The sequence below is a fragment of the Somniosus microcephalus genome, chromosome 14 (genome assembly GCF_052327205.1).
Source record: "Somniosus microcephalus isolate GS21.2 chromosome 14, FLI_Smic_1.0, whole genome shotgun sequence".
Classification (NCBI taxonomy): Eukaryota; Metazoa; Chordata; class Chondrichthyes; order Squaliformes; family Somniosidae; genus Somniosus; species Somniosus microcephalus.
Window position 1 is genome coordinate 84997296 of NC_141000.1, and position 13342 is coordinate 85010637.

General features: G+C 42.9%; 1 protein-coding gene across 2 annotated transcripts in view; it reads left to right on the forward strand.

Annotated features, from left to right (window-relative positions):
* Positions 1-13342, forward strand: part of stxbp5l (syntaxin binding protein 5L) — a 583450-nt gene that overhangs the window by 522092 nt on the left and 48016 nt on the right. The window lies entirely within an intron of this gene.

The window sequence follows — 13342 nt, forward strand, 5'->3', positions numbered from 1 at the left end:
GCTTTTCTTACAAGCTCTCTAGATTGTTTAGATCGGGACAAATATGTTTCATGATAATTTTTCATCTGGGGGAAAGAGTCATTCATGCTGAGAAAATCAGATTCAATATTAGTTGGGTTTATCAATTTAAAAATAAAAATAGAAGTTCCAGGTGTGATGCATCATTCAGAGTATTTCGTTGGAAGAAACTGTCCTAGTGTTTCTTAGTGGCATAGATAATACCCTGGTGTGATTGATTCTACATTTAAACAACCAGTGGGACTGATAGTTTAACTCGTGAAGTCACGATTAAGTTGCACCCAAAAAAGTCCATGAGTTAAGTCTAAGTTTTATATAACACCAGGACCTGTATAGAATCATAGAATGGTTACAGCACAGAAGAAGGCCATTCGGCCCGTCAAGCCCATGCCAGCTCTCTGCAAGAACACTTCAGCTAGTCTCACTCCCCCGCCCTTTCCCCATAGTCCTGCAAATTTTTTTCCTTCAGGTACTTATCCAATTCCCTTTTGAAATCCACAATTGAATCTGCCTCCACCACCCTTTCAGGCAGTGCATTCCAGATCATAACCACTCGCTGCGTAAAAAAGTTTTTCCTCATTTCGCCTTTGGTTCTTCTGCCAATCACCTTAAATATGTGTCCTCTGGTTCTCGACCCTTCTGCCAATGGGAACAGTTTCTCTCTATCTACTCTGTCTAGATCCCTCATGCTTTTGAACACCTCTGTCAAATCTCCTCTCAAACTTCTCTGCTCTAAGGAGAACAACCCCAGCTTCTCCAGTCTATCTACATAACTGAAGTCCCTCATCCCTGGAACCATTCTTGTAAATCTTTTCTGCACCCTCTCTAAGGTCTTCACATCCTTCCTAAAGTGCAGTGCCCAGAATTGGACACAATACTCTAGTTGAGGTCAAACCAGTGTTTTATAAAGGTTCATCATAACTTCCTTGCTTTTTGTACTCTATACTGTACCTCTATTTATGAAGCCCAGGATCTCATACGCTATAACTGCTTTCTCAACCTGCCCTGCCACCTTCAACGATTTGTGCACGTAAACCCCCAGATCTCTCTGTTCATGCACCCCTTTTAGAATTGTACCCTCTAGTTTATATTGCCTCTCCTCATTCTTCCTACCAACATGTATGTAATAGCTGACTAATGTTTGATGAAATTTCAATATCATTGTTATAAATTAAGAAAAATGAAGTAACTGGTGGACTTAACTCATAAATATGTGCAGCGACCTGGAGGAATAACATACTTTTGTGTGAAAATTCTACTAACATACTGAGAGTAATACTTTCATATATTGAACGTTATTTAAGTGTTTTTGTGTTGGGATAGTTGTCAGTGAGGTTTAAGTGATTTTTCTTTACACTGAAGTCTGACTGTAGAGTAGAGTGATGGTCAAGTATTGCAGCTCACACTGGGCCAAAGAAGCCCTGTGAAAAATTAATGTACTGATGTTTAAGCACTTCCAAAGGTGACAAATATTGCAGAAATCAATATTTTGCAAATTAATACTGTATCCCACTTAAGAATATATTTTGTAACTGATAATTCTAGCCACAACTACGTCACCACATCGTTTTTTTTAATTTATTCGTTCATGGGATGTGGGCGTCACTGGCAAGGCCAGTATTTATTGCCCACCCCTAGTTGCTCTTGAGAAGGTGGTGGTGAACCGCTGCAGTCCGTGTGGTGAAGGCACTCCACAGTGCTGTTAGGGAGGGAGTTCCAGGATTTTGACCCAGTGACGATGAAGGAACGGTGCTATAGTTCCAAGTCAGGATGGTGTGTGACTTGGAGGGGTACATGGAGGTGGTAGTGTTCCCATGCACCTGCTGCCCTTGTCCTTCTAGGTAGTAGAGGTCGCGGGTTTGGGAGGTGCTGCCGAAGAAGCCTCAGCGAGTTGCTGCAGTGCATCTTGGAGATGGTACACACTGCAGCCACGCTACGCCGGTGGTGCAGGGAGTGAATGTTTAAGGTGGTGGATGGGGTGCCAATCAAGCGGGCTGCTTTGTCTTGGATGGTGTCGAACTTCTTGAGTGTTGTTCGAGCTGCACTCATCCAGGCAAGTGGAGAGTATTCCATCACACCCCTGACTTGTGTCTTGTAGATGGTGGAAAGGCTTTGGGGAGTCAGGAGGTGAGACACTCGCTGCAGAATACCCAGCCTCTGACCTGCTCTTGTTGCCACAATATTTATGTGGCTGGTCCAGTTAAGTTTCTGGTCAATGGTGACCCCTCCCAGGATGTTGATGGAGGGGGATTCGACGATGGTGATGCCGTTGACTGTCAAGGGGCGATGGTTAGACGCTTGCTTGTTGGAGATAGTCATTGCCTGGTACTTATGTGGCGCGAAGGTTACCTGCCACTTATCAGCCCAAGCCTGACTGTCATCCAGGTCTTACTGTATGCGGGCATGGACTGCTTCATTATCTGAGGAGTTGCGAATGGCACTGAACACTGTGCAGTCATCAGCGAACATCGCCACTTCTGACCTTATGATGGAGGGAAGGTCATTGATGAAGCAGCTGAAGATGGTTGGGCCCAGACACTGCCCTGAGGAACTCCTGCAGCGATGTCCTGGGGCTGTGATGATTGACCTCCAACCACCACAACCATCTTCCTTTGTGCTAGGTATGACTCCAGCCAGTGGAGCGTTTTCCCCCCAATTCCCATTGACTTCAGTTTTACTAGGGCTCCTTGATGCCACATTCGGTCAAATGCTGCCTTGATGTCAAGGGCAGTCACTCTCACCTCACCTCTGGAATTCAGCTCCTTTGTCCATGTTTGGACCAAGGCTGTAATGAGGTTTGGAGCCGAGTGGTCTTGGCAGAACCCAAACTGGGCATCAGTGAGCAGGTTATTGGTGAGTAAGTGCCGCTTGATAGCACTGTCGACGACACCTTCCATCACTTTGCTGATGATTGAGAGTAGACTGATGGGATGGTAATTGGCCAGATTGGATTTGTCCTGCTTTTTGTGGACAGGACATACCTGGGCAGTTTTCCACATTGTCGGATAGATGCCAGTGTTCTAGCTGTACTGGATCAGCTTGGCTAGAGGCGTGGCTAGTTCTGGAGCACAAGTCTTCAGCACGACACCTGGGATATTGTTGGGGCCCAAAGCCTTTGCTGTATCCAATGCACTCAGCCGTTTCTTGATATCACGTGGAGTGAAACGAATTGGCTGAAGACTGGCTTCTGTGGTGGTGGGGACCTTAGGAGGAGACCGATATGGATCATCCACTCAGCACTTCTGGCTGAAGATGGTTGCAAACGCTTCAACTTTGTCTTTTGCACTCACATGCTGGGCTCCACCATTATTGAGGATGGGGATATTCATGGCGCCTCCTCCTCCCGTTAGTTGTTTAATGGTCCACCACCATTCATGACTGGATGTGACAGGACTACAGAGCTTTGATCTGATCCGTTGATTGTGGGATCGCTTAGCTCTGTCTATAGCATGCTGATTCCGCTTTTTAGCATGCATGTAGTCCTGTGTTGCAGTTTCCCCAGGTTGGCACCGCATTTTTAGGTATGCCTGGTGCTGCTCCTGGCATACTCTACTATACTCCTTATTGAACCAGGATTGGTCCCCTGGCTTGATGGTAATGGTAGAGTGAGGGATATGCCAAGCCATGAGGCTGAAGATTGTGGTGGAATACAGTGCCTCATAGAAGCCCAGTTTTGAGCTGCTATGTACTGTGGAAGAGGAATTCCTAGAGTGTATACGGGATGGTTTCCTGGACCAATATGTCGAGGAACCAACTAGAGATCAGGCCATCTTAGACTGGGTATTATGTAATGAGAAAGGATTAATTAGCAGTCTTGTTGTGCAAGGCCCCTTGGGGAGGAGCGATCATAATATGATAGAATTCTTCATTAAGATTGAGATTGAAGTAGTTGATTCAGAGACTTGGATACTGAATTTAAATAAAGGAAACTACGATGGTATGAGGCGCGAGTTGGCTAGGATGGATTGGGGAATGTTACTTAAAGGGTTGACGGTGACTGGGCAAGGGCAAACATTTAAAGATCGCATGGATGAACTACAGAATTTGTTCATCCCTGTTTTGGCATAAAAATAAAACAAAAAAGGTGACTCAACATTGGCTAACAAGGGAAATTAGGGATAGCATAAGATCCAAGGAGAGGACATATAAATTGGCCAGAAAAAGCAGCAAACCTGAGGATTGGGAGCAGTTTAGGATTCAGCAAAGGAGGACAAAGGGATTAATTAAGAGGGGGAAAATAGAGTATGAGAGTAAGCTTTCAGGGAACATAAAAACTGACTGTAAAAGCTTCTATAGATATATGAAGAGAAAAAGATTGGTAAAGTCAAGCGTAGGTCCCTTGCAGTCAGAATCAGGGGAATTTATAATGGGGAACAAAGACATGGCTGATCAATTAAATACATACTTTGGTTCTGTCTTCACAAAGGAGGACACAAATAAACTCCCAGAGATGTCGGGGAACATAGGGTCTAATGAGAGGGAGGAACTGAATGAAATCAGTGTTTGTAGGGAAATGGTATTAGGGAAATTGACGAGATTGAAGGCCGATAAATCCCCAGGGTCTGATAATCTACATCCTAGGGTACTTAAGGAAGTGGCCCTAGAAATAGTAGATGCATTGCTGGTCATCTTCCAAAATTCTATAGACTCTGGAACAGTTCCCATGGATTGGAGGGTAGCTAATGTAACCCCAGTATTTAATAAAGGTGGTAGAGAAAAAACGGGGAATTATAGACCGGTAAGCCTGACATCGGTAGTGGGGAAAATGCTAAAGTCCATTATAAAAGATGTAATAGCAGAGCACTTGGAAAACAGTGACAGGATCAGACAAAGTCAACATGGATTTACAAAAGGTAAATCATGCTTGACTAATCTACTGGAATTTTTTGAGGATGTAACTGGTAGAATAGATAAGGGAGAACCAGTGGATGTGGTGTATTTGGGCTTTCAGAAGGCTTTCGATAAGGTCCCGCATAAGAGACTAGCGTGCAAAGCTAAAGCACATGGGATTGGGGGTAAGGTACTGACTTGGATAGAAAACTGGTTGGCAGACAGGAAGCAAAGAGTTGGAATCAACGGGTCTTTTTCCGAGTGGAAGGCAGTGACTAGTGGGGTACCGCAGGGATCGGTGCTAGGACCCCAGTTATTCACAATATATTAATGATCTAGACGAGGGAACTAGATGTAATATCTCCAAGTTTGCAGACAACACAAAGCTGGGTGGGCGTGTGTGCTGTGAGGAGGATGCAGAGAAACTCCAGTATGATTTGGACAGGTTGGGCGATTGGGTAGATGCATGGCAGATGCAGTATAAGGTGGTTAAATGCGAGGTTATCCACTTTGGTGGCAAAAACAGGAAGGCAGATTATTATCTGAATGGCAATAGATTGGGAAAAGGGGAAGTGCAACGAGACCTGGGTGTTCTTGTGCACCAGTCGCTGAAGGTAAGCATGCAAGTGCAGCAGGCGGTTAACAAGGCAAATGGTATGCTGGCCTTCATAGCGAGAGGATTCGAGTACAGGAGCAAGGATGTCTTGCTGCAGTTGTACAGGGCCTTGGTGAGACCACACCTTGAGTATTGTGTGCCGTTTTGGTCGCCTTGCGATGTTCTTGCCATGGAGGGAGTGCAGCGAAGATTCACCAGACTGATACCTGGGATGGCAGGAATGACGTATGAAGAGAGATTGGGTCGATTAGGCTTATATTCGCTAGAGTTTAGAAGAATGAGAGGGGATCTCATTGAAACTTATAAAATTCTAACAGGACTAGACAGACTAGATGCAGGAAGGCTGTTACCGATGGCGGGGGAGTCCAAAACCAGGGGTCACAGTCTAAGGATAAGGGGTAAGCCATTTAGGACAGAGATGAGGAGGAATTTCTTCACCCATAGAGTGGTGAACCTGTGGAATTCTCTACCACAGAAGACAGTTGAGGCCAATTCATTAAATATATTCAAGAAGGAATTAGATATATTTCTTAAGGCTAAAGGGATCAAGCGATATGGGGAGAAAGCAGGGACAGGGTACTGAATTTGGATGATCAACCATGATCACATTGAATGGTGGAGCAGGCTCGAGGGGCCGAATGGCCTACTCCTGCTCCTATCTTCTATGTTTCTATGTTCTGAATCTATCCCATTTAGCACAGTGGTAGTGCCACACAACACGATGGAGGGTGTCCTCAGTGTGAAGACGGGACTTCGTCTCCACAATGACTGTGTGGTCACTTCTACCGATGCTGTCATGGACAGATGCATCTGCGACAGGTAGATTGGTGAGGACGAGGTCAAGTAGGTTTTTCCCTCATGTTGGTTCTCTCACCACCTCTCGCAGGCCCAGACTGGCAGCTTTGTCCTCCAGGGCTTGGATGCTCGGTCAGAAGTGGTGCTACCGAGCCACTCTGTGATGGACGTTGAAGTTCCCCACCCAGAGTACATAAAAACATAGAAGATAGGAGCAGGAGTAGGCCATTCGGCCCCCTCGAGCTTGCTCTGCCATTCAATGAGATCATGGCTGATTATCCAAATTCAGTACCCTATCCCTGCCTTCTCCCCATATCCCTTGATCCCTTTAGCCTTAAGAAATATATCTAACTCCTTCTTGAATATATTTAATAAATTGGCCTCAACTGCCTTCTATGGTAGAGAATTCCACAGGTTCACCACTCTCTGGGTGAAGAAATTCCTCCTCATCTCTGTCCTAAATGGCTTACCCTTTATCCTTAGACTGTGACCCCTGGTTCTGGACTTCCCCACCATCGGGAACATCCTTCCTGCATCTGTGCCCTTGATACTGTCAGTGCTTCTTCCAAGTGGTGTTCAACACGGAAGAGTACTGATTCATCAGCTGAGGGAGGGCGGTAGGTGGTAATCAGCAGGAGGTTTCCTTGCCCATGCTTGACATGAAGCCATGAGTCTTCATGGGATCTGGAGTCAATGTTGAGGACTCCTAAGGCCACTCCTTCCCGACTGTATACCACTGTGCCGCCACCCCTGGTGGGTCTGTCCTGCCGGTGGGACAGGACATACCCAGGGATGGTGATGGAGGAGTTTGGGACATTAACTGAAAGGTATGATTCTGTGTGTATGACTATGTCAGGCTGTTGCTTGACTAGTTTGTGGGACAGCTCTCCCAATTTTGGCACAAGGCCCCAGATGTTGGTGAGGAAGACTTTGCAGGGTCGACTGGGCTGGGTGTGCTGTTGTAGTGTCCATAGCCGGTGCCGAGGTCAATCTCGGGTGGTCCATCCAGTTTTCTTCTTATTGTTTTTCGTAGTGTTTTTTTTACAACTGAGTGGCTTGCTAGGCCATTTCAGAGGGCAGTTAAGAGTCAACCACATTGCTGTGGGTCTGGAGTCACATATAGGCCAGACCAGGTAAGGACGGCAGATTTCCTTCCTTGAAGGACATTAGTGAACCAGATGGGTTTTTATGACAATCCGATAGTTTCATGGTCACCATTACTGAAACTAGCTTTTCATTTCAGATTTATTTAATTAACTGAATTTAAATTCCCCAGCTGCCGTGGTGGGATTTGAACTCACGTCTCCGGATCATTAGTCCAAGCCCCTGGATTACTATAAAGTGTTACAATGACTGCAGGGATGGATGTGTGAAAGCAAGGGCTTGTATTTATATAGAGTAGCACCTTTCATGTTCGCAGGATGTCCCAAAGCGATTCACAGTCAATTGAAGTGTAGTCACTGTATAGATAAATTGTATGTCAGGGGACTATGTTGATGAAACAATTAAAGTGTTGCTAAACAGGATGAATTCTCTAAATGTTGCTAGGGAAATAATAAATCCCACTGCTGTATTTATTTTTGCTTCCTTTTTCACCTTTTCATGAAAAAAAGAAAATTCTGAAAAAATACCAAAATAACTTACTGACAAAATGTAATTTCTACTTAATCTCTCTCCTCCATGCTTGGCTGATGTGAAACAGTGATAGCTTCCCAAAGGGTGATCATTCTTTATCATTTGATCGTTTGTATTTTTACTGAGGAAGCTTTACTGGTGGGATAGCCTATTTATTATTCCACACCTTTGAATGTTACTGCTGATCTTTTGAGATGTACTATTATTTATATACTGAAAGTAGATTTTATACTGACCATACCTTCATACAGAAACTTAAGTGGATATAGTCCATATGTTTACTCCAGGTTACTCGATAACCTATGGAGATTTTCTGTTTCATACATTGTTTTTCCCATGTCAGTCTATAACCAGCAGTGTCATTATTTCCATAGGTGAGAGGCTCCCCTATCAAATGTAATTAAGTGCAAGTTCTAAATTATTTTCAATGAGTATTTTAATAAAGTGAGTTGCCATGGTTTATACCATATTTGGTTAAAAAAACATTTTTTACTGCACTTCACAAATGGTCTCAAGTTGTAAATAAATATGTTTTTGAATGTAAGTACAATACAAATAAATCTTATTAAACTTAAGAAATAATATTACAGTAACCCAAACATTATATTGTACAGGAGATTTAAACTCTACAATTTAAAATAGAACACAACCTTTGTTTAATTGACTGTATCCTGAGGTATTCCAGGTGGTATGTGAGAACACTATCCGAAGATCCTTACACATGTTAAGGAATTTGTGTACTGTTTACTGGCTATTTTGGCCACTAGCAGAATGTCTAGAACTGCTAAACCTGTTACAAAGTATGTGACACCATCTGAGTGATATTTAAAGCACAGATAATACGCAAACATTTCTTCTCGATGTTGGTCAGCTTTACATATTTTTGAGACAATGTGACTGTCATCATTCAGCAAAGATATCACCAGGTTGTTCTGGACTTTTTCAAAAAGACAGAAAAAGTCTCACAAACTATTGCTTTCAATTATACTGAATACAGGTGTGGAATAATAATATATTCTTTTATCCACAGTCTATGCAATGAACTGACCAATGGCTGTGCAAAGCTATATCATACATTGACATACGTATCTTAACTGTAAAGGCCATTAATACATTTTACATCTTTTGGAGCATAATTTCTTTTTTGCAACTAAATGGACTGTTTGTTGAAAAGTTCTGTGTTTAAGTGGGTTTCCATTCTAATTGTCTTCAGTGTCTCAATGTCTTGAATGACTGGCTCTCTCTTTCCCTCCCCACTCCTTAATGGCAGTTTTAGAAATCCAGAACAGTAACCACTAGTTGTTTGCTTGAACCTTACCAGTTGTAATTCAAATTCTGCTTCTTGGCTCCCCCAGTGGCTCAGGAAGTTATCTATTAAGTAGCTGAAGCATCTAGACCAGAAGATCCATGGTTTACTTCATGATCTATGCTTATTTAGCCAATCGATAGCATTAAAAGTGCTACAAATGGCTACAGTACCCATGTGTTAGGGAGGGAAGTATCAGCCAATGCTTCCATTCCAGATCACTTAAAGCCAGCCCATTGCTGAAGATCCATATTTGTGGCTGTTGGTTGAGAACAGGGTCAGGCTTGCCTGTGATGCCCCATATGGTCAATCAGCTTAATCACATTCATTGTCAAGAATTACATATGAATAATGACTGAGATATTAAAGGTTGACTGTGCAACAATGCCAAAGTAAGGAACGTAAAAGAGAAAATTGGGAAGAAAAACAGAAAAAACTTTCTGATGTATATTTGCTATTTTAATAGTATAATTGTAAATTGGTTTGTTTTCCATACTCCTGGCACAGGCCAAATGCCAGCATATATCGATCCCACTGAGTAGGGAGATGACCTGGACTATGGACACTTCCATGATTTTGTTCCGTGACTGGCCTACAGGAGTTGCAATCCAAGTGAGGGAAGTTGGACAATGTCTGAATAGAAAATGTTCACTATTGCACTGACTTCCCCCATGCTCCCCCAGTTCCTGTTGGGCATACAGCCTGACACACTGAATAAACACACTTAGGCAAAGTAACCACAACTGACAAACAGCCCTGGGCATGAAATCTTCTTTGGAAACATAGAAACATAGAAGATAGGAGCAGGAGTAGGCCATTCGGCCCCTCGAGCCTGTTCCGCCATTTAATGAGATCATGGCTGATCATCCAAATTCAGTACCTTGTCCCTGCTTTCTCCCCATATCCCTTGATCCCTTTAGCCTTAAGAAATATATCTAACTCCTTCTTGAATATATTTAATGAATTGGCCTCAACTGCCTTGGAGCCAAGAACACAATGCCTTGAACTGCCAGACGATCTTATTGCCAAGAAACTCAATTTGCGTCCAAAACAGCGACGGCTCCTCGCACCAGTCCATGTCGGCCTGAAGCCCAAGCCAAATTTGGCTTTGAACCATTTTAAATGAGCACCACGATACAGATCAGGGAGGGTGGGAAATTGGACACCTCTTGCACTGAGGCAGGTAGCATCTGGGAGGGAAGAACATAAGAAATAGGAGCAGGAGTAGGCCATACGGCCCCTCGAGCCTGCTCCGCCATTCAATAAGATCATGGCCGATCATCGACCTCAACTCCACTTTCCCACCCAATCTCCATAGCCCTTGATTCCCCTAGAGTCCAAAAAATCTCAGCCTTGAATATACTCAAAGACTCAGCCTCCACAGCCCTCTGGGGCAGAGAATTCCAAAGATTCACAACCCTCTGAGTGAAGAAATTCCTCCTCATCTCAGTCTTAAATGGCCTACCACTTATCCTGAGACTATGCCCCCTAGTTCTAGACACTCCAGCCAGGGGAAACAACCTCTCAGCATCTACCCTATCAATTCCCTTCAGAATCTTGTATGTTTCAATGAGATCACCTCTCATTCTTCTAAACTCCAGAGAGTATAGGCCTATTCTACACAATCTCAATGGAAGGTGATCCATGGGGCGGGGGGGTGGGGGGAGGCGGTGCTCAAACATGCCAGCAGTGGGCCAGAGTTTTTTTGTGGGTTCAGAATGCCCACAAAAATAAAAACTGAAAATTTGCTGGGCCTTTTAAGCAGCCTCCAGTGGTCCTTTTAAGGATCGCTGGTTAACTGCTCAATGCCTGATACACCTAGCACAAGCTCCACCCATTTGTACCTGAACTTCACATTTGGGATCTTACAACTGCTGTAGAACACCGATTTGCATATTTGAGGAGTTTTAACGCCCATTTCAGGTGGGTGCCTTGGATGATTAAAAGTCATCTGAGCCAATATGGCAACAGGTATAATTCGGGCGCAGCAGAACATGCCACAAAATTCAGAGGTTTTGCATCACTTTTATGCTGGAAAAACAGGTTGCTGTGAGATGAATTTCTCCCCGTGTGCTTCCTTTTGTTATATATGTTTTCTCCTCTGTGTTATCCCATTGAAATATTTTTCTCTCTATTGCGTTATCTTTCATTAACAAAAGGCAACAGAGAATGCTGCAGATATTGCAGTGACATGAATGGTGATGCCAATTTGTGGCCATTCAGCAGCCATTACCTGGGAGGGAGAGATTTTAATTTTTATTTATCAGTTTTAGGCAGGCTGTAGGTGGAATCCCTAACAGTGGAAGAGTATCTCATTTTGAGTTTAAAAAAATGTTTACATTGACCAGCTTACTTTACAAGAGGATTTCTGTTCAGCTAAGCTTCAAGTAGCAATTATTTTCAAGTTTGTGGCTCATTTACTGTCCCAATTAATAGACCTTATGTGAGAGTGTGAGTTAAAAGATCAGAGAAAATTATTAATTTTGCATGGGGGAAAAAGATATTGTCAGTGGTTTTTCTGACAAAAATATTTGCTACTGAGTGACATTAATGAGCCCAATCATCCCAATTGCCCTGTAACATGTAAGATTTTGTCGACAATTATACAGAAATAGGACCATTGTGTTAGAAACATGACCATGTATAAGCATTAAATATCTGTCTGCTATGTTTATTCTGCATCTTAACTGTCTAAAATGATTATTCCTCCTTACATTTTGTCACGGCATTTTTAAAAGCAAAAATGTATTACCTTTTTCCAGTACACAGAATGAAAGTTTGGACATTGTTATGTTTAGCATGAAGTTGTATCCTAGGATAAAAATTTAAAGACTGAAATTCCATGCGCTTCTGATGCACTCCCACCATAACTCCAGTATGCATACAGTGGATGGGCTCAAAATTAGGCCACGATCTGGATACATCAGGTCGCAATCTGGACCCAGACAATGCTATTAGGCAGTGGGAGGGGCCAGCACTGCAGGCTCCCAACATTGGAAGTTCCTGCATCCCCAGCCTAGCCAAGGAAGATTGACGGCGATATGCTGAATGTGGACCTCATCTGGAGGTCCATGCTTGGATCATGGCTTTTACCCCTGAAGAAAAAAAGGAGGGTTTTTAAAAAAAAAATTAAATATGGCCTCTGGAGGAAGGCAGGTGCCCCTAGTGGCATTTAAATTATCCTCTAAACTTTGTCAGGTTCAGCGCTGGAGGTCCCGGGTGGGCACATCCCAGCATTTTCATGGTTGCTCTCCCCCATGGATTTTCAGCCTCTTAAACTCTACTGGTCCAGTACCCTAACAGTAGCAGCACTGGTGTCATCACATATTTGCAAGTTTGAGTCCTAAAGCTAACTTATACATTACTTAGGTCCCATACATATTGATAAGTTTTCGTAGTTCTTTCATAGATGGGCCATTAGGCATGCTTCACATGCAGAGGAAAAGTCACATGACAATCTTACCTATTTACCCATTCTGATGGCTAATTATAGAGTTGAATTCTCTCAGCTGAAGGAGATTGTATGTAGGAGTCCAGTGGGGAGGAGAGGGTAAATTTCAACTTGACCACAACTAAAATCAGTCAATTGCCTGAGATGGTCAGTTATTATTTAGGGAAGAAAACGCATTGAGTGGACAATCCAGCCCATCAAAGAGTTATTGTCTAAGATTTTGTTATTCTGTATGTACTGAAATTATATGTTATGTTAGTCCCATGCTTTGTGTACTGTCAATCTGGAAAATATGTGGTGTTTTCTATGTAATTACACCATCAGTATTGTGTGATAATGAAATCAATGTTTTATGATGATTTCAGTGTTAATGTGTGTTTTTTAAAGAGACAGTATCCAATTCATCCGTCTAGTTTGTAATTTAAAAAACCATTGCAAATGTTCTGTCTAGTAATTCGTTAATTTCAATGTACTCCAGCCTTTTCAAAAAAGAAAAAGATTTAATGAAAAAAATGGGATACAGATTTATTCAGTGCAATGAAAAGGACCAGGTAAATGAATATGGGCCAGTCAATGACTAATGTTGAAAGAAAATTATACTAAAATAAGCAACGCAGTAGTCTAGCCAGTTTCAAAAAAATTGACTTGGATTTGCTTTTTGGGCACCTAGACCTGTAGAAAATGTCACTTT